This window comes from Bos indicus, chromosome 25 (genome assembly GCF_029378745.1).
Source record: "Bos indicus isolate NIAB-ARS_2022 breed Sahiwal x Tharparkar chromosome 25, NIAB-ARS_B.indTharparkar_mat_pri_1.0, whole genome shotgun sequence".
NCBI lineage: Eukaryota > Metazoa > Chordata > Mammalia > Artiodactyla > Bovidae > Bos > Bos indicus.
Window position 1 is genome coordinate 43,318,839 of NC_091784.1, and position 18,096 is coordinate 43,336,934.

Sequence of the window (18,096 nt, forward strand, 5' to 3'; positions counted from 1 at the left end):
AACATCAGCCCTGTTTTGAATTCTGTTTTTAATGGTTCACCCCTTGGGATTACTTGTGGTCAGGTGTTTTTTCCAGCTGCAGGCCTTGTGAATATTCAGAGGCCTTCATCACAGGTTTTAAAGTTGATGTTACGGGAAGTGGCCACAAGGCGGTAGCATTTCTTCCTGCCCAACTCCGGTTACCTAGGCAACCAGAGCCTGTGAGAAAGCCGTTTCCCTGGACTGTCACTTAGAGCAGAACGTTCCAGAAGAAACACCTTAGGCTTCTTGTGTTTCATGACATCTTCCGCCTTATCTTTTACCCCCTGGACATAGCCCAATTCCTGCAACAACACTCTGTGGAAGGTGGTTTCAGCCGTGGGTAGGGCGACCCGTAAGGAAGGAGGCTGGAGGTGGGACTTCACCCCCAGGGACTTGGCGCCCAGGGGACTCGCTCAGAGCCAGGACACTGCAGCCTTGGGACCCAAGCCTACTCAGGGCTCCAGGGGTGTCACCTCAGCACTGGTAACCACACCCAAGGGGAATAGAGTCAGCATTTCTTTTCCACTTTTTTAAAGATATAATTTAAAAATTTTGTGTTTTATTGAAGGATAATTGCAATATTGAGCTGGTTTCTGCCATACATCAACATGGATCAGTCAAAGGTATACATTGTCCCCTCCCTCATGAGCCTCCCTCCCACCTCCCACCCCATCCCACCCCTCCAGGTTGTCACAGAGCCCTGGTTTGAGTTCCCTGAGTCATACAGCAAATTCCCACCATCTGTTTTACATATGTTAGTGTATATGTTTCCATGCTACTCTCTCCATCAGTCCCACCCTCTCCTTCCTACCTGCCATGTCCACAAGTCTGTTCTCTATGCCTTCATCTCCATTGCTGCTCTGCAAATAGGGTCATCAGTACCATCTTTCTAGATCCCATATACATGCATTAATACACGATATTTATGTTTCTCTTTCTGACGTAATTCACTCTGCATAATAGGCTCTATTTCCATCCACATCCTTAGCACTGACTCAAATGCTTTCCTTTTTATGGCTGAGTAATATTCCATTGTATATATGTGCCACAGCTTCTTTATCCATTCATCTGTTGATGGACATCTAGGTTGCTTCCATGTCTTAGCTATTGCAAATGGTGCTGCAGTGAACATTGGGGTACATGTGTCTTTTTCAATTGTGGTTTTCTCAGAGTACATGCCCAGTAGTGGGATTGCTGGGTCATATGGTAGTTTTATTCCTAGTTTTTAAGGGAATCTCCATACTGTCTTCTATAGTGGCTGTCTCAATTTACATTCCCACCAGCAGTGCAAGGGTGTTCCCTTTTCTCCATACCCTCTCCACCATTTATTGTTTGTAGATTTTTTTTGATGGCTATTCTGACTGGTGAGAGGTGATATCTCATTGTAGTTTTGATTTCATTTCTCCAATAATGAGCGGTGTTGAGCATCTTTTCATATGTTTCTCAGCCATCTGTATGTCTTCTTTGGAGAAATGTCTCTTTAGGTCTTCTACCCACTTTTTGATTGTGTTATTTTTCTGACATTGAGTTGCATAAGCTGTTTGTATACTTTGGGAAGTAATCCCTTGTCAGTTATTTCATTTGCTATTATTTTCTCCCATTCCGAGGGTTGTCTTTTCTCCTTGTTTATAGTTTCCTTTGCTGTGTGAAAGTTTTTAAGTTTAATTAGGTCCCACTTGTTATTATTATTTTTTTAATTTTCATTACTCTAGGAGATGGGTCACAGAGGCTCTTGCTGTGGTTTATGTCAGAGTGTTCTGCCTATGTTTTCCTCTAAGAGTTTTATAGTTTCTGGTCTTACAATTAGATCGTTAATCCATTCTGAGTTTATCTTTGTGTATGGTGTTAGGAAGTGTTCTGATTTCATTCTTTTACATGTAGCTGTCCAGTTTTCCCATCATCACTTATTGAAGAGACTATCTTTGCCCCGTTGTATATTCTTGCCTCCTTTGTCAAGGATAAGGTGCCCACAGGTGCGTGGGCTAATCTCTAGGCTTTTGAGTTTGTTCTATTAGTCTATAGTTCTGTTTTTGTGCCAGTCTGGAGGGTTGATTCCTCCAGCTCCATTCTTCTTTCTCAAGATTGCTTGGCTATTTGGGGTCTATTGTGTTTTCATATTAATTGTGAAAATGTTTTTTCTAATTCTGTGATTGCACTGAATCTGTAGATTGCATTTGATAGTATACTAATTTTCACACTACTGATTCTTCCAACCCAGGAACATGGAACATCTCCCTGTCTGTTTATGTTGTCTTTGATTTCTAGTATCAGTGTCTTATAGTTTCTGTACACAGCATTGTTAAAAATATATAATTTGAATTGTAGTATATATGTAATTTGAGGGCATCCCTGGTGGCTCATTAGTAAAGAGTCCATCTGCAAAGCCAGGAGACGTGGGTTTGAACCCAGGGTAAGAAGACTCCCTGAAGAAGGAAATGACCACCCACTCCAGTATTCTTTCCTGGGAAATCCCATGGACAGAAGAACCTGCTGGGCTACTTTCCATTGCAAGAGTCAGCAATAGCTTGGTGAGTGAACCACAGCCGCACGCAGGCGATTCAGTGTTGTGGGTTCCCCTGATATACAGGGGGAAACCCCTGTATATACACCACCACACGCAGGCGATTCACAGTGTTGCGGGTCCCCCTGATATACAGCAACTGTGGGGCTTCCCAGGCGGTGCTGATGGTAAAGACCCCACCTGCCAACAGAGGAAACATAAGAGATGCAGGTTCGATCCCTGGGTTGGGAAGGTCCCCTGGAGGAGGGAATGCAGCCCGCTCCAGTGAACGTGTCGGAGAATCCCGCGGACAGAGAAGCCTGGTACGTTACAGTCCACAGGGTCGAAAAGCGTCGAACACAACTGAAGTGACTCAGCACGCACACACACGGTCTCCAGAGTGGCTCTACCCGACTGACGTCCCAGCATCAGTGCAGGAGGTCGCTCATTTCTCCCCACCCTCTCCAGCCTTGGTTCTTTGTAGAGTGTTTGACAATGGCCATTCTGACTGGTGTGAGGTGATACCTCATTGTAATATTGATTTGGATTTCTCTAATATTTATCAATGTTGACATCGTTTCCTGTGATTTTTTTTAAAGAATATGAGTAAAACATCTTGCAATTGACTCTTGAACGTCTGCCCTGTGTTTTGATAGACACTCCTAAAACATTCCATGAAGGCGGGTGTTCTTCACTCACAACCCCACGGGCCTTCTGAATATTGTGTCCATCAGCACAGCTTTTGACGTTGTTGTTACGGAAAACAGCCGCAAGGCGGCAGCATTTTTCATGCCCATTTCTTTTTTCTTTTTCTTTCTGTGCAATTTCATTTTGATCTTATTGGAATAGAGTTGATTTTCAATGCTGTGTTTGTATAATGTGTACAGGAACTTAATTCAGTCATGCATAAACACATATCTATTCTTTCCCAGGTTCTTCTTCCCATATAACGAAGATCCTAAAAAGTACTGAGAAGCAAGAGTCGGAGGAGAACAAAAATGCAGCAAGAGGTGGTGCAAACAAATGCAAAATCCAAGAAATGTAATCCTGTAGAAGCAGGGCTCTACGAGTTTAAAGCCCGGAAACTGGATTCCGTAATTCTTTACAGTGGGCACGTTTCCCCTAAGAAACTGCCTGAGAAGCCACCCACCGGGTCCATCTGCTTTGATTTTGAAATGGAGAAAAGAATCAAACAGCGAAAAGCAGAGAGGGTATTGGAAGATAAACACTTTAAATTTATGTGAAGCCTTACCCTTCTTGTATCTTGTTAGGTGTTCCTGAAAAGAAAGAAACTCCACTCACTGACCCCAGGACTCCTGCCTTTGCTGGGAAGAAGAGAACCCAACACCCACCCAAGAAGATGAAGAGGAGCAGCCAGTAGTGATAAAGGGCCCAACAATCGCCCCATGCTGGAGCACCTTTGAAGCCCAAAATCCCGGTGAGGAGAACCGTGGAAATGCGCCCTTTCTCTCTCTCTCTCTCTTTTCTTTGCCCTTTCTCTTATGATTCAAAAAAGTCCCTTACAGAAGGAGAAGAAAATAAAACAGCTACAGAAAGGGGAGATGCCCAACTTCTAGGCACTTCCTTCACCTCATTTTACACCATTAACCTGCAGGAGAAGATGAAGAACAGGCTCAGGCTGAGCCTTCTGCGTGTTGCCTGGCAGAAGAGGCGCCTGAAGGCACACACTTGGGTTCTCTCCGCGCCCGGCGACAAGGGCTCCTCCTGGGGTGATGGGCAGAGCAGCTCTGTGTCCCGCCGGCGTCTGCAGCCGGGTCTGGCGGCGGAGTCGACTGGAGAACCCGGGTGGTACCCACCAGTGAAGGGCCTCACTCAAGGTAGTTTGTGCGGCTTCCCTCCTCCTCCTCCTCTATTTTATAAGTGTCAGAATATATCGTTGATTTACTTTGTAATTTATTCACTTAAAGTGTAATTTTTTTTTACTGCTTTTATCCTTCATTTTTATATTTAAATCTAAAGATACCTGATTTAGTTTACAGTTTACGATTCTTTTCTCTTCTCTGGCAAGATGAATTTGGAGTTAAGGAGCCCTTTGCTGTGAGAGGGGAGCCCCGTTAACCCCCCGATGAGGCGGACTTGATCGGTGCGTCCCTCACCGGGGCTGTCTGTCCGCTTCGGGCGGGGCTGCTGTTCAGCACCTCCTTCCCTTGGTGCTGACGATGAAGGAACGCTGAGCAGGACACGTTGTAAGTCCCCCTGTGACCTGGGCTGGGATCAATATGTTTGTCTTACTAACAATTAAAAAAAAAAGACAGTTCCGTACTCCGCTCCTCAGTGACTCTGCGTGCGCACCGCATCGGCGCCGCGGGTGTTCTCTTTGCTCCGCCCCTTCCCCGCCGCTTCCCTTCGCAGGCTGCGGGCGCCGTTCACACAGCGGCAGTGTTCCCTCGCCGCGGCTTCCTTTGCGCGTCTCTGCGGTTCCTGGTGTGCAGCACGTTTTCATGGACTTTGATTTTAACTAGTGTGTGTGGAATTGACTGCGGAAGTTTTCTTCTTCGCACTCTGCCCAGTTTTTATTCACTTTCAGTTAGTTACCCAGGGACATTTTTAAAGTGCCGGTATCATTTAGAGCCCAGCAGTCCTTGGGAATATGAAGTGTTCATAAGTGTGGCAGTGAAATGAGAAAATTTTCTTTTTCTCTTTTGCCTTTTGAGTCCTTCTCTCCTTTAACTGTTCCTGATCTACAGTCTGCAATGATAACTAAGTTTCCTTCTTTTCAGAAGACCAACCTGTTATGTAAGCTCTATCCTGCACCTGTGTGTGTGTGTGTGTGTGTGTGTGTGTGTGTGTGTTAGTCGCTCAGTCATGTCTGACTCTTTGTGATCCCATGGACTGTAGCTCGCCAGGCTCCTCTGTCCAGGACATTCTCCAGGTAAGAATACCGGAGTGGGTTGCCACGCTTTCTCCAGGGATATCCCGCACCTATTGCCATCTAACTCTGCATGAGCCATACTTTGCATCTATTATCTTTTAATTTCATGCTAGCCACATCCTTAAGTTAAGTGATGCTTTACCTTATTCTCTGCAGACCTTCCCTTGTCATTTGTTTGTCTCTCTTTTTGCATTATGTAAGGAAAGCCGCAGTGCAATCTGCAAAAGGCAACGGCCCCAACTCCTGGGGCTGCCTGCCGGACCTAAGCTACTGGGCTCCCTGATGCCAGCCTGTTGGCTGTTTTGAAACAAAGCGAAAAGAAAGAACCCAGGGTCCTTGCATGCTTGCTCTCCATCTCCAGCCTCTGACCACGAGCCCCAACTGTGTGATCCCTTGATTCCCCATTGGGGGAGACACAGCTCTTGAGGCACGAGCCTAGCGTTTTCTCTCCTCTGCCAGCTTGGGGATTAAAGCCATTTCTATTTCCTCCAGAAAACATTTGTTTCCAGAAAAGTATAAGGTGCCTGTATGTTTGTTCCTTTTTGCCTTGTTTCAAAACAGTCAGTAGGTCCTTCTTCCGAAAAGAAGGAAACTTAGTTATCAATGCAGACTGTAGATCAGGAACAGCTAAAGTAGAGAAGAACTCAAAAGGCCAAGGAGAAAAAACTTCTTCTTATTTAACTGCAGCATAAGCAATAGCTTTAAAGTTTCTGTTGCAGGAAATGGCCACAAGGAGACAGGATTTCTTCATGCCCTGCTCCTGTTACCACAGTAACCAGAGCCTTAGGGTGACTCCTAGTCCGTGGTTTCTTCTGGCACATGCCAGAAGCCTGTGGCTCATTAATCCTTGTTTTTTTCTTTTTAAACTTCATTTTTACTTCTTTTGGAGGATAGCTGACTTACAATGCTGTGTTTGTAGGTGGAGAGATTCTTCATCAGTTATCGCCATACGTATACTGACTCATCTTTGTATTTTTCACATACATGTTATTATAGAGTGTGTAGTACACAACTCCTCACTGCTTCCCTGGTGGCTCAGAGGTTAAAGCGTCTGCCTGGAATGCGGGAGACCCAGGTTCGATCCCTGGGTCGGGAAGATCCCCTGGAGAAGGAAAATGGCAACCCACTCCAGTACTCTTGCCCGGAGAATCCCATGGAGGGAGGAACCTGGTAGGCTACAGTCCATGGGGTCACAGAGAGAGTCGGACACGCCTGAGTGACTTCACTTCACTTCACTCAGTACACCACCCTTTCTAAAGTAGGTCTGTGTCGATTCTACATTCTATATGTATTTGTGAGGATAAATGCATCCCAACCTCCTAATTTATCCCTTCCACCTGCAACTCCCCTTTGGCAACCATGCTTGTTTCCTGAGACAGTGTGTGTATTTTGCTTTTATAACATAGCTCTTTGGTGTCCGTTCCTCCTTCTGAAGTACTTTGCTCACTATGATTGTTCTAGATTATCCCGCAAAATGGCATTATTTCTTTTCATGGCTGACTCATGCTCCATTCTATGCATAAATGAAGTCTTAATTCATTCACCTGTGCACGCACGTTTTGGTTACTTCCAGGTCTCAGCTGTTTGAACGCTGCCTCGTGCACGCTTGTGTGCATTGTTGCTGTTGTTCAGTCGCTACCTGGGCAACTGATCGCAGGGCACACGATCAGGCAAAACGCCAATGAGCAGCAGGTGAGGCTGCTGCTGTGATCTCCTTCCAGCAGACCGTCCAGCTCAGCAGAGACCAGAGCTGCCCCTTGTCTTCCGGCCCAGAGTCCGGTGTGTTTTTGCAGCACCTCCATGGGACAACAAAAACCCAAGTCTGCCATCACCAAGGCAGTGTGTGCAACATTATTGTGACAGCTGTGAAAACAGGACCACACAGAACCGAAGGGAAAAGAGGAGGCCTTCTCTGGGACACGTGCGGGGGAAGGAGACCAACCTGACACATCTCTCTACCCAGCCAGGAGGTTACAGGAACTCACTCGTCTCCACCATAGGGGCCCAACCAGCAGAGACCTGGTGTCCTAACCAAGGGTCTTGCCACCCTGGGTGCAGGGTCTGGGGGGGGCAGTTCACCCTGGAGACTGTGGACATATGACCCCAGGTACAGGATCTGGGAGGTGGGTCGCCCTGGAGACTGGACGTGTGAGCACGGGTGCAGGGTCTGGGGATGGTGTGGGTCTCACTGCAGGCACGTGGGTCTGGATCCTGTACGTAGAGACCCCACGTGTGCTCTTTACCTCAGTGTGTCTGGTCCGCTCTGAGATTTCCAACGTCTGAATTGAGGGTGTTGCCTGGTTAACCTGTGGTCCTTTTTCTTGTCTCCGTATTGGCCCACTCACATGAGGCCCAGCACCCTTGAGTGAGTTGCTGCTCTGTGTTCTGCTGGGTGAAAGAGCCTTTGGCGGTGTCACATTAATGTCGTAGCATATCACGTGTCTAATTCACAGGCTCACCGCTGTCTGGCTTCCTCTGGACCGAGTTCATGTAATGTCATTTGCAGTTCACTGTTGTTTTATATTGGGAGTAGCATTGCTTTCTGATGTTTTGTTTCTTTTCGGTGTACCGAAACACCTGAAACGATGAATCAGCTGAACTTGACTCAGGTACATGGACGCGTATCTCTTCTTTTCTGCTTTTTCCTCATACAAGTTATTACTGTTTGTTCAGTAGAGTCTCCAGTTCTATTCAGTAGGTCCTTTTTCATTATCAACTTGATGTATATTCGTGTGTATATTTTCACCCCAAACTTAATTTGTCTGTCCGTTCTAGCTTTCCTTTGATAGTCATAATTTGATTTTCTCAGTCTGTGAGTCTGTTTCTATGTTGTAAATTAGTTCATTGTTATGAACTTACAGATTCCACTGTATATGATATCCTAGGATATGTGTCCTTTTCTCTCTGAAAAGCATTTATAGTATGATAATTCCTTGGTATATCCAAGCTGCGGCCTGTGCCATTCTTTCTGTTTTACGGCTGAGCAGCATTTCGGTGTAGATGTACCACACAGTCTTCATTTTTCTGTCAAGGACATTTTGGTGGATTCTGTGTCTTGACTGTTGTCAATAGTGCTGCCCTGAAAGTCAAGGTGCACGTGTCATTTTGAGCGGCAATTTTCTCTGCACCTAAACTGGGCATGGGATTGCAGGATCGTACAATCCCCCTGTACTTCATGTTTCACGGAACCTCCATGCTGCTTTCCATCGTGGCTTCAGCGTTCACACACCGCCCAGATTGCGGGAGGACTTTATTTTCTGTACATTCTCTGCAGTGATTATTCTTTGTAGACCCTTTTTGATGAAGGCCATTGTCAGTGTGAGGTACCTCATAGTTTTTTGGCATCAATCTAATAATTACTGATGTGGACTGTCTTTCCATGTGCTTTGATTATTATTTTACATCTTGTGAGAACAACTTACCTCTTCAATCTGGCTTCTTGAAAGTTGGCCCTGTTTGGAATTTTTTTTTTGATGATTTACCCCTGGACATTCTTGAGGGCAGGTGTCATTGACTGCCCTCTTGGACTTGTGGTGTTATGAGCCCTTTAGCATCTGTTTTAAGGCATATATATTGATCTGAACCAGCTACTTACTCCCTGTCCCTCCGCCTTTCTTTTTTGGTAAGCATGAGTTTCTTTTCTAAGTCTGTGAGGCTGTTTCTCTTTTGTAAAGACGTTTATTTGCATCCATGCTTAGGTTCCGCAGGAAGTGATACCCTAGATTTGTCCTTTGCTTTCACTTCACTTAGTATCATTATCTCTAGTTTCTTCCCAGTAACTGGAAGTGGCATTATTTCATCCTTGTACAGGTCTGAGTGACATTGCATCGTGTACACATACCCCATTTTCTGTCTTCATCCATCTGTCCTCGTACACGTAAGTTGCTTGGTTATTGCACCGAGTGCTTCCATGATCATTGGGCGTGGGTATCTTTTTAAATTTCTGTTTTCTCTGGATCTATGCCTAGGTATGGGATTGCGGTCACTGGGCACTTCTGTGTTTAGTTTTTAAGAACCTCCCATGATATTCTCCCTAGAGGGGGTACTGACTTACATTCCCACCAACAGTGTAGGAGGGTCCCCTCTTCTCCACACCCTCTGGAGACTTTATTGTTGTAGGGTTTTCAGTGTGGCCATTCAGATCAACGTGAGGTGATAGCTCATTATACATTTGATTTGCCTGTCTCCAAGAACTGGTGATGCTGAGCATCGTCTCATGTGCTTCATGGCCATCTCTATGACTTCTTTAGAGAAATGTGCGTTTAATCTTCGGCCAATTTTTTATTGGTTTGTTTGTTTTTTGCTGTTGAGCTGTACTGGTGGTTTGTGTGCGTTGAGGAGAAACTCCCTATGCGTGTCTTTGTTTGTAAGACTTTTTTTTTCCATTCTGGGATTGTCTTTTTCTTTCGCTGATGGTTGCCTTTGCTGTGCAGACGCTTTCAGCGTTTATTAGGTCCCGTTTGTTTATTTGTGTTTCATTTTCATGATTCTACGAGGTGGATCAAACAAGCACTTGCTACCTTTTATGTCAAGGCGTGTGCTCTTTTCCTCAAGACTTCCGTAGCACCTGCCCTTCTACTTAGCCCTTCGATGTATCTGGCGGTTGTTTCCGTGTGTGCTGTTCGGCAGCATTCTAATTTCACTGCTGAGGAAGCTGCCCCGCGTCCCCCACGTGGCTGCCCCCGTTTCCGGTCCGCGTCTGCGTAGGCGGCGCCCTCTCCCCACGCGCTCTCCAGCAATTCCTGTTTGTATTCCGTCCACGGCCGTTCTGACCCGTGTGAGGTGACACTTCCCTGAAGTTTTGATTTGCATTTCTCTCACCTTTAGCGCCGTTGACATCTTTACATGTGATTTTTTAAACAGTGTGAGTGGCTTCTTGAACGCCTGCTCTGTTTTTAATGTTTTCCTGCGGCCCTCCCCTCGGGCATTTCTTGAGGGCAGGTGTGTTTCACTTACGCCCGCAGGCCTGGTGCCGGTGAGCAAAGGGTTCAAAGCTGCGGTTGTGGGAATTGGCCGCAAGGCGGCAGCATGTGTTCACGCCCCTACGCCGCTTACGGGGGACCAGAGCCTTAGCGCAAGTCCTGCTCCTGGACTGCCGGTTCCAGTGGAACATGCCAGAAGAAACACCGAAGGCTCGTGTCCCATTCCGTCTTCCTCCCTTACCCCTATGCCCTGGACCCATCCCAGTTCCTGCAACACCACTCTGTGGAGGGTGCTGTCATCACAGGCGGGGCGATCCCGAGGAAGGGAGCTGGAGGCGGCACCCAGGGCCTTCCCGACGCGCTTCCCGCCGGGCCGCCACGTCCCTTGGGTGCAGCAGGTGTAGTTTCAGCGCACGAGGACCCGCCTGGATCTGGAGGCTGCCGGCCGGGGCAGAGGGCAGCAGGCCCCCAGGCCCACGGGGCAGGGCTCATTGGCTGGCACCACCTCCCACCCGCCTCAGCCCCAACAGTCCACCCAGTGACCCAGGCTGCTCAGGCTTCGGGCACGTGGCGGCAGCCCAGGTCACAAGGCCTGAGGGAGCGGTCAGCACTGTTCCTCTGTACTTGCTGTTCTGTATTGGTGCAGATGCGACCTGCAGTGCTGTAGAGGCTGTTTGCTGTTTTGTTCCAGGTGTACAGCAGCATGATGCACTCAGGCACAGCCGTGCACGTGTTCTTTTCTGGGTTCTCTTCTCATACAGTTTACGATGCAGTGTTGAGTATGGGCCCTGGTCCTACAGTGCGTTCTTGTTGATTGTTTTATAAAGAGACGTGTGTGTGGGGGTTCATCTGCGCCCTCTCATTCCCTTTGCCCACCACTTTCCCTTTGGGTAACCAGAAGGCGCTTTGCTATGTTGTGAGGCTGTTTATGTTTGGTAAAGAAGTTCATTTGTATCCACTTGTAGAATTCACCTCCAAGAGATAGCATGTGCTTGTCTTCCTCTGTCTTTTTTACCTCACTTTGTAGGATCGTCTCCACTTCCTTCCTTGTTGCTGGGCGTGGCGTGACGTCACCCTCTTTTCGGCTGAGCGATGTTGCTGTGTGTGCCCACACGTTTACCCCTCACCTGTCCTTGCCCACTCAGGCTTCTTCCGTGTCTTGGCTCTTGCACATGGTGCTGCCATGAACACTGGCGTGCACCTGTCCTTTAAAGTTACAGTTTTCTCTGGATCTGCGCCCAGGAATGGGATTGCTGGGTCCTAAGGTACCTCTCTGTTTAGTTTTTCGTGACCTTTTGTCCTGTTCTCCTTCGTGGATTGAATAACTTTCACTCCCACCAACAAGGAGGAGGGTTCTTTCCCTCCATTCCCTCTCCACCACTTACTGTCGTAGAGTTTCTATGCTGACCGTTCTGGCCTCTGTGAGGTGATGTCGCTTCTGATTCACAGTTCTCTAATACTTAGAGATGCTGAGCATCTTTTCACGTGCTCCGTGGCCATCTCTGTGTCTTCTTTGGAGAAAGGTCCACTTAAATCTTGTGCCTCTATTTGACTGGGTTGTTTCTTTGATATTGAGGTGCCTAAGCTGGTGACTGCAGCCATGAAATTAAAAGATGCTTACTCCTTGGAAGGAAAGTTATCACCAACCTAGATAGCATATTCAAAAGCAGAGACATTACTTTGCCAACAAAGGTTCGTCTAGTCAAGGCTATGGTTTTTCCAGTGGTCATGTATGGATGTGAGAGTTGGACTGTGAAGAAGGCTGAGCGCAGAAGAATTGATGCTTTTGAACTGTGGTGTTGGAGAAGACTCTTGAGAGTCCCTTGGACTGCAAGGAGATCCAACCAGTCCATTCTAAAGGAGATCAGTCCTGGGTGTTCATTGGAAGGAATGATGCTAAAGCTGAAACTCCAGTCCTTTGGCCACCTCATGTGAAGAGTTGACTCATTGGAAAAGACTGTGATGCTGGGAGGGATTGGAGGCAGGAGGAGAAGGGGATGACAGAGGATGAGATGGCTGGATGGCATCACTGACTCGATGGACGTGAGTCTGAGTGAACTCCGGGAGTTGGTGATGGACAGGGAGGCCTGGCGTGCTGCGCTTCATGGGGTCACAAAGAGTCGGACACGACTGAGCGACTGATGTGATCTGATCTGATCTGAAGCTGTTTGTATGTTTTGGAGAGAAATTCCTCATGGGTGTCTCTGTTTGCACATATTAGTTTCATTATGGGGTTTGTCTTTCTGTTATGTTTATGGTTTCCTCTGCTGTGCCAGTGCTTTTAAGGGGAGTTAGGTCCCATTTATTTTTATTTTTTTCCATTTATTTATTTTTGTTTTATTTTTCATGATTCTAAGAGGTAGGTCAAAGAAAACCTTGCTGCATTTTGTGTCAAAGTGTGTTCTGCTTTTTCCCTTAAGAGTTTCATATTATCTGTCCTTTTATTTAGGTCTTTAATCTTTTGGAGTTTATTTTTGTGTATTCCATTAGGCAGTATTCTAATTTCATTCTCTTGACCATTTCTTAAAAACCTGCACACTGTTCTTCATGGTGGCTGCTACGAACTCACCTTTTCACTAACAGTGTGGGAGGGCTCCCTTTTCCCCACACTTTCTCCAGCATTTATTGTCTATCAGCATTTGGACAATGGTCATTGTGAATCATGTGAGGAAATACCTCATTGTAGTTTTGATTTGCATTGTCTCCAATATTTAGTGATGTGGGCCTCTTTTCATGTGAGTCTTTTAAAGGGTGTGAGTTAGACTTACCTCTTGAAATTCACAACTTGAATGCCTGCCTTATTGTGAATTTTTTTTTTCAGTGACACCTAGGAAATTTCTTGAAGGCAGGTGTCTTTAACCTTCACCCCTTGACCCTTGTGCATTAAATGCCCAGCAAATAGATTTAAGGGCCTAGATCTGATAGATAGAGTTCCTGATGAACTATGGATGGAGGTTCATGACATTGTACAGGAGACAGGGATCAAGACCATCCCCATGGAAAAGAAATGCAAAAAAGCAAAATGGCTGTCTCGGGAGGCCTTACAAATAGCTGTGAAAAGAAGAGAAGAGAAAAGCAAAGGAGGAAAGGAAAGATATAAGCATCTGAATGCAGAGTTCCAAAGAATAGCAAGAAGAGATAAGAAAGCCTTCTTCAGTGATCAATGCAAAGAAATTGAGGAAAACAACAGAATGGGAAAGACTAGAGATCTCTTCAAGAAAATTAGAGATACCAAGGGAACATTTCATGCGAAGATGGGCTCGATAAAGGACAGAAATGGTATGGACCTAACAGAAGCAGAAGATTTTAAGAAGACATGGCAAGAATACACAGAAGAACTGTACAAAAAAGATCTTCACGACCCAGATAATCACAATGGTGTGATCACTGACCTAGAGCCAGGCATCCTGGAATGTGCAGTCAAGTGGGCCTTAGAAACCATCACTACGAACAAAGCTAGTGGAGGTGATGGAATTCCAGTTGAGCTATTTCAAATGCTGAAAGATGATGCTGTGAAAGTGCTGCACTCAATATGCCAGCAAATTTGGAAAACTCAGCAGTGGCCACAGGACTGGAAAAGGTCCGTTTTCATTCCAATCCCAAAGAAAGGCAATGCCAAAGAATGCTCAAATGACCGCACAATTGCACTCATCTCACATGCTAGTAAAGTAATGCTCAAAATTCTCCAAGCCAGGCTTCAGCAATATGTGAGCCGTGAACTTCCTAATGTTCAAGCTGGTTTTAGAAAAGGCAGAGGAACCAGAGATCAAATTGCCAACATCCGCTGGATCATGGAAAAAGCAAGAGAGTTCCAGAAAAACATCTATTTCTGCTTTAGTGGCTATGCCAAAGCCTTTGACTGTGTGGATCACAACAAACTGTGGAAAATTCTGGAAGAGATAGGAATACCAGACCACGTGATCTGCCTCTTGAGAAATCTGTATGCAGCTCAGGAAACAACAGTTAGAACTGGACATGGAACAACAGACTGGTTCCAAATAGGAAAAGGAGTACGTCAAGGCTGTATATTATCACCCTGCTTATTTAACTTATATGCAGAATACATCATGAGAAATGCCAGACTGGAAGAAACACAAGCTGGAATCAAGATTGCCGGGAGAAATATCAATAACCTCAGATATGCAGATGACACCACCCTTATGGCAGAAAGTGAAGAGGAATTCAAAAGCCTCTTGATGAAAGTGAAAGTGGAGAGTGAAAAAGTTGGCTTAAAGCTCAACATTCAGAAAACGAAGATCATGGTATCCGGTCCCATCACTTCATGCGAAATAGATAGGGAAATAGTGGAAACAGTGTCAGACTTTATTTTTGGGGGCTCCAAAATCACTGCAGATGGTGACTGCAGCCATGAAAATAAAAGACGCTTACTCCTTGGAAGGAAAGTTATGACCAACCTAGATAGCATATTCAAAAGCAGAGACATTACTTTGCCAACAAAGGTCTGTCTAGTCAAGGCTATGGTTTTTCCTGTGGTCATGTATGGATGTGAGAGTTGGACTGTGAAGAAGGCTGAGCGCAGAAGAATTGATGCTTTTGAACTGTGGTGTTGGAGAAGACTCTTGAGAGTCCCTTGGACTGCAAGGAGATCCAACCAGTCCATTCTGAAGGAGATCAGCCCTGGGATTTCTTTGGAAGGACTGATGCTAAAGCTGAAACTCCAGTACTTTGGCCACCTCATGCGATGAGTGGACTCACTGGAAAAGACTCTGATGCTGGGAGGGATTGGGGGCAGGAGGAGAAAGGGATGACAGAGGATGAGATGGCTGGATGGCATCACTGACTCGATGGACGTGAGTCTGAGTGAACTCTGGGAGTTGGTGATGGACAGGGAGGCCTGGCGTGCTGCGATTCGTGGGGTTGCAAAGAGTCAGACACGACTGAGCGACAACTGAACTGAGCGCGGCTTTTCATGGTGTTAGTGAATGAAAAGGCCACGAGGGGGCAGCACGTCTCCATGTCCCACTCTTTTTTTCCCCCATAATTTCCTTCTTATTTTAAGTTGGAATGTTGTTGATTTCTGATGTGTGTGTTTCAGTGGTACGGATACACGATTCAGTTATGCTAGATGTTTATTTATTCTCTTTGGGCTCATTTTCACGTATAGGTGATTACAGTGTGTTCCTATGCTATTCAGTAGTTATTTATTTGATATATATTTCTGTGTATACGTTAATTCCAAATCTTAATTCCCCCCACTTGTTTCTGAAGGCTGGGGGCTCTGCAGAGGGCAAGAGGCACTGTGGGTCCACTGTGGGGGCACACTGCCTGCCACGTGCTCCAAGCTCCCCCAGCCCCAGGACACTCCGGCCTTGGGACCCAAGCCAATCAGGTTCCAGGGATGGGACACCAGCCCAGGTCGCTGTGGCCTGAGGGGAATAGAATCAGCATTTCTTGTTTCATATTTTTCTGTTTTTACCCCATGGTTTGAAGCGTAGTGTATAGGTGAATTACAATCTCGTTGGATTTTTTTTTTTTTTCCTTTTCAATCTAATGCAACTTGATTTTCTTGGTGACCAGAAGTTTCTTTTCTAAATCTGTGAGGCTGTGTCCGTTTGGGAAAGAACTTCATTTGCATCTATTTTAGAATGCAGCTGCAAGTGATGCCATGTGATCCATGTCTCTCCCTGTCCCCCTGCTTCACCGGGAGTGATCGTCTCTACTTTCTCTGCTGCGGCCGTACTTACTTACCACTATCTCCTGCGTCCTTATTGTTGAGAAATATCGCACTGCGTACATGTGCCTCGTTGTCTGTTTCCATTCATCTGTAATTTCTACATTTAGCTTGCTTTCGTTCCTTGTTGGGCTGAACAGGGGTTCCCCATGTCTTTTAAATTTTTTATTTTCTCTGGGTTTATGCCCAGGTTTGGGGCTGCTGGGTCCTCAGGTACTTGTGTTGCAGTGAAAAGGGAAAAAAAGAGGAATTTATTGCAGGAAAAAGAAGAAAAAAAAAGAAAAAGAGAGATAAATGAGTTTTTCTTTTTTCCCTTCCTGAGAACAAAGAAGATAACGATAATAGTGAGCAGGCCTGAGTATTCCTCGTGTTTTTCACTTTAGCCACTCCTAGCTCCGATGTCTATAACTAAGTTTGCTTTCCTGCCCCCCTAACTCTGCAGAAGCTACACTTTACATCTATTTAAAGTCCACTCTGTACTGGGAACAATTAAATCATTCTAAGCATAATCAGTCTAATAACACTAGAACACTGGGCTGGGTGCCCTAAGGGCAATGCCAGTAGATGGTTTCCCTGAAAAATCAGGGTTGGCATGGAACAAGCTAGACCAGATGACTTAGGTATGTGCTGGGCTACACATAATGGGAGTTCTTGACTTAAGTTCTTACTGATGACCTTATTATTATTGCTAGCTGTATAGTTTTCTATATTGCCTGTTTCTAAAGTGTTGTCCCGAGCCTATTATACAGACTGAAGTAAGTCAGAAAGAGAAATACCGATACAGTATAGTAACACATATGCATGGAATTTAGAAAGGCGGTAGCGATGACGCTATATGCAAGGCCGCGTAAGAGAACCAGACGTAAAAACAGACTTTTGGACTCTGGGAGAAGGCGAGGGCGGGATGGTTTGAGAGAATAGCACTGAAGCATGTGTATTATCATATGTGAAATAGGTCACCAGTGCAAGTTTGATGCATGAAGCAGGGCACTCAAAGCCAGTGCTCGGGGACAACCCAGAGGGGTGGGATGGGGAGGGAGGTGGGAGGGGGTTCAGGGTGGGGGACACATGTGCACCCACGGCTGATTCATGTCCATGTTTGGCAAAACCCAGCACAGTATTGTAAAGTAATTATACTCCAATTGATAACTTTAAAAAGTTATAAAAAGTGTTGTCTCTTACATCATCAAGTGTGTGACACGATGGGTATGTAGCGCCCCCAAACGATGGTCAGATTCATGACCCTGAAGGGGCTCTGCCATCTACCTCTACAAAGATTGGATCATGGCCACTGAAGCTGCTGACCTTCAACACCCCCTGAAAGGACTCCAGGGTGGAAATTGGGAGTGAGCACTCTGTGCTCCAAAAAAACTGCAGAAGAGGCCTTCAGATAGACATTCTTGGGAGATTTTAATGACCCCCGATTCTTGTATCTTCTCAAACCTAGAGAAACACTAACATCCTGACACTGACAGTCATTTTGGCTATTAAGAAAAAAAATTGCAATTAAAGTCAAAATAGAGTAGCTATGGAAACAACTAGGCAACACGACAGTGTGATTCCAGACAAGTCCTGGGATTGCTGAGAGCTTGAGTTTTCTGAGCGTCAGACTTAGGTTGCCATCAGCCCTTCTGAAAACCGAGTCTGCGAGCAGGTGACGGCAGCCTTACTTTTTAAAGGTCTCTTCTTGTAACTGTTGTATGTTTAGACAAGGAATTTGCTCTGGATCATATGCTGACAAGAAAAAAAAATGTGTAATGACCAACAGCCACATTAAAGGTTAAGACCTACGTAGATAAACCTAGACAACTGCCTATCCGGCTACAAGTTCCCTCAAAGTGTTAAGTCTACATTAGGATTCAGGCTCAATTTCAGGCTTAAGTTTTCTAATTTGTCTAACGTTCAGGTTGTCATTCCTCCAACTATTTCCGGGTCCGAATGGCTCCATCCCTTGGACAAGATGACCCAAGCACTGACCCTGTCTGAAGCACAGTCAAAACCGTCAGCGGTGCACCCTGGTTCCTGCTCCTTCTCTGATCCCCGGTTACAGTAACTCTCTCACTGACCT

General features: G+C 45.8%; 1 long non-coding RNA gene and 1 other non-coding gene across 2 annotated transcripts; both read left to right on the forward strand.

Moving 5' to 3' along the window:
• Nucleotides 1-4,552: 4,552 nt before the first annotated feature.
• Nucleotides 4,553-16,313, forward strand: LOC139179800 (uncharacterized). Its single transcript, XR_011564172.1, has 2 exons — nucleotides 4,553-5,414; nucleotides 6,988-16,313. It is a non-coding gene; the product is annotated as an uncharacterized lncRNA (long non-coding RNA).
• TRNAS-GGA (transfer RNA serine (anticodon GGA)) lies at nucleotides 6,439-6,510 on the forward strand. The gene has a single exon. It is a non-coding gene; the product is annotated as a tRNA-Ser (tRNA).
• Nucleotides 16,314-18,096: the final 1,783 nt, after the last annotated feature.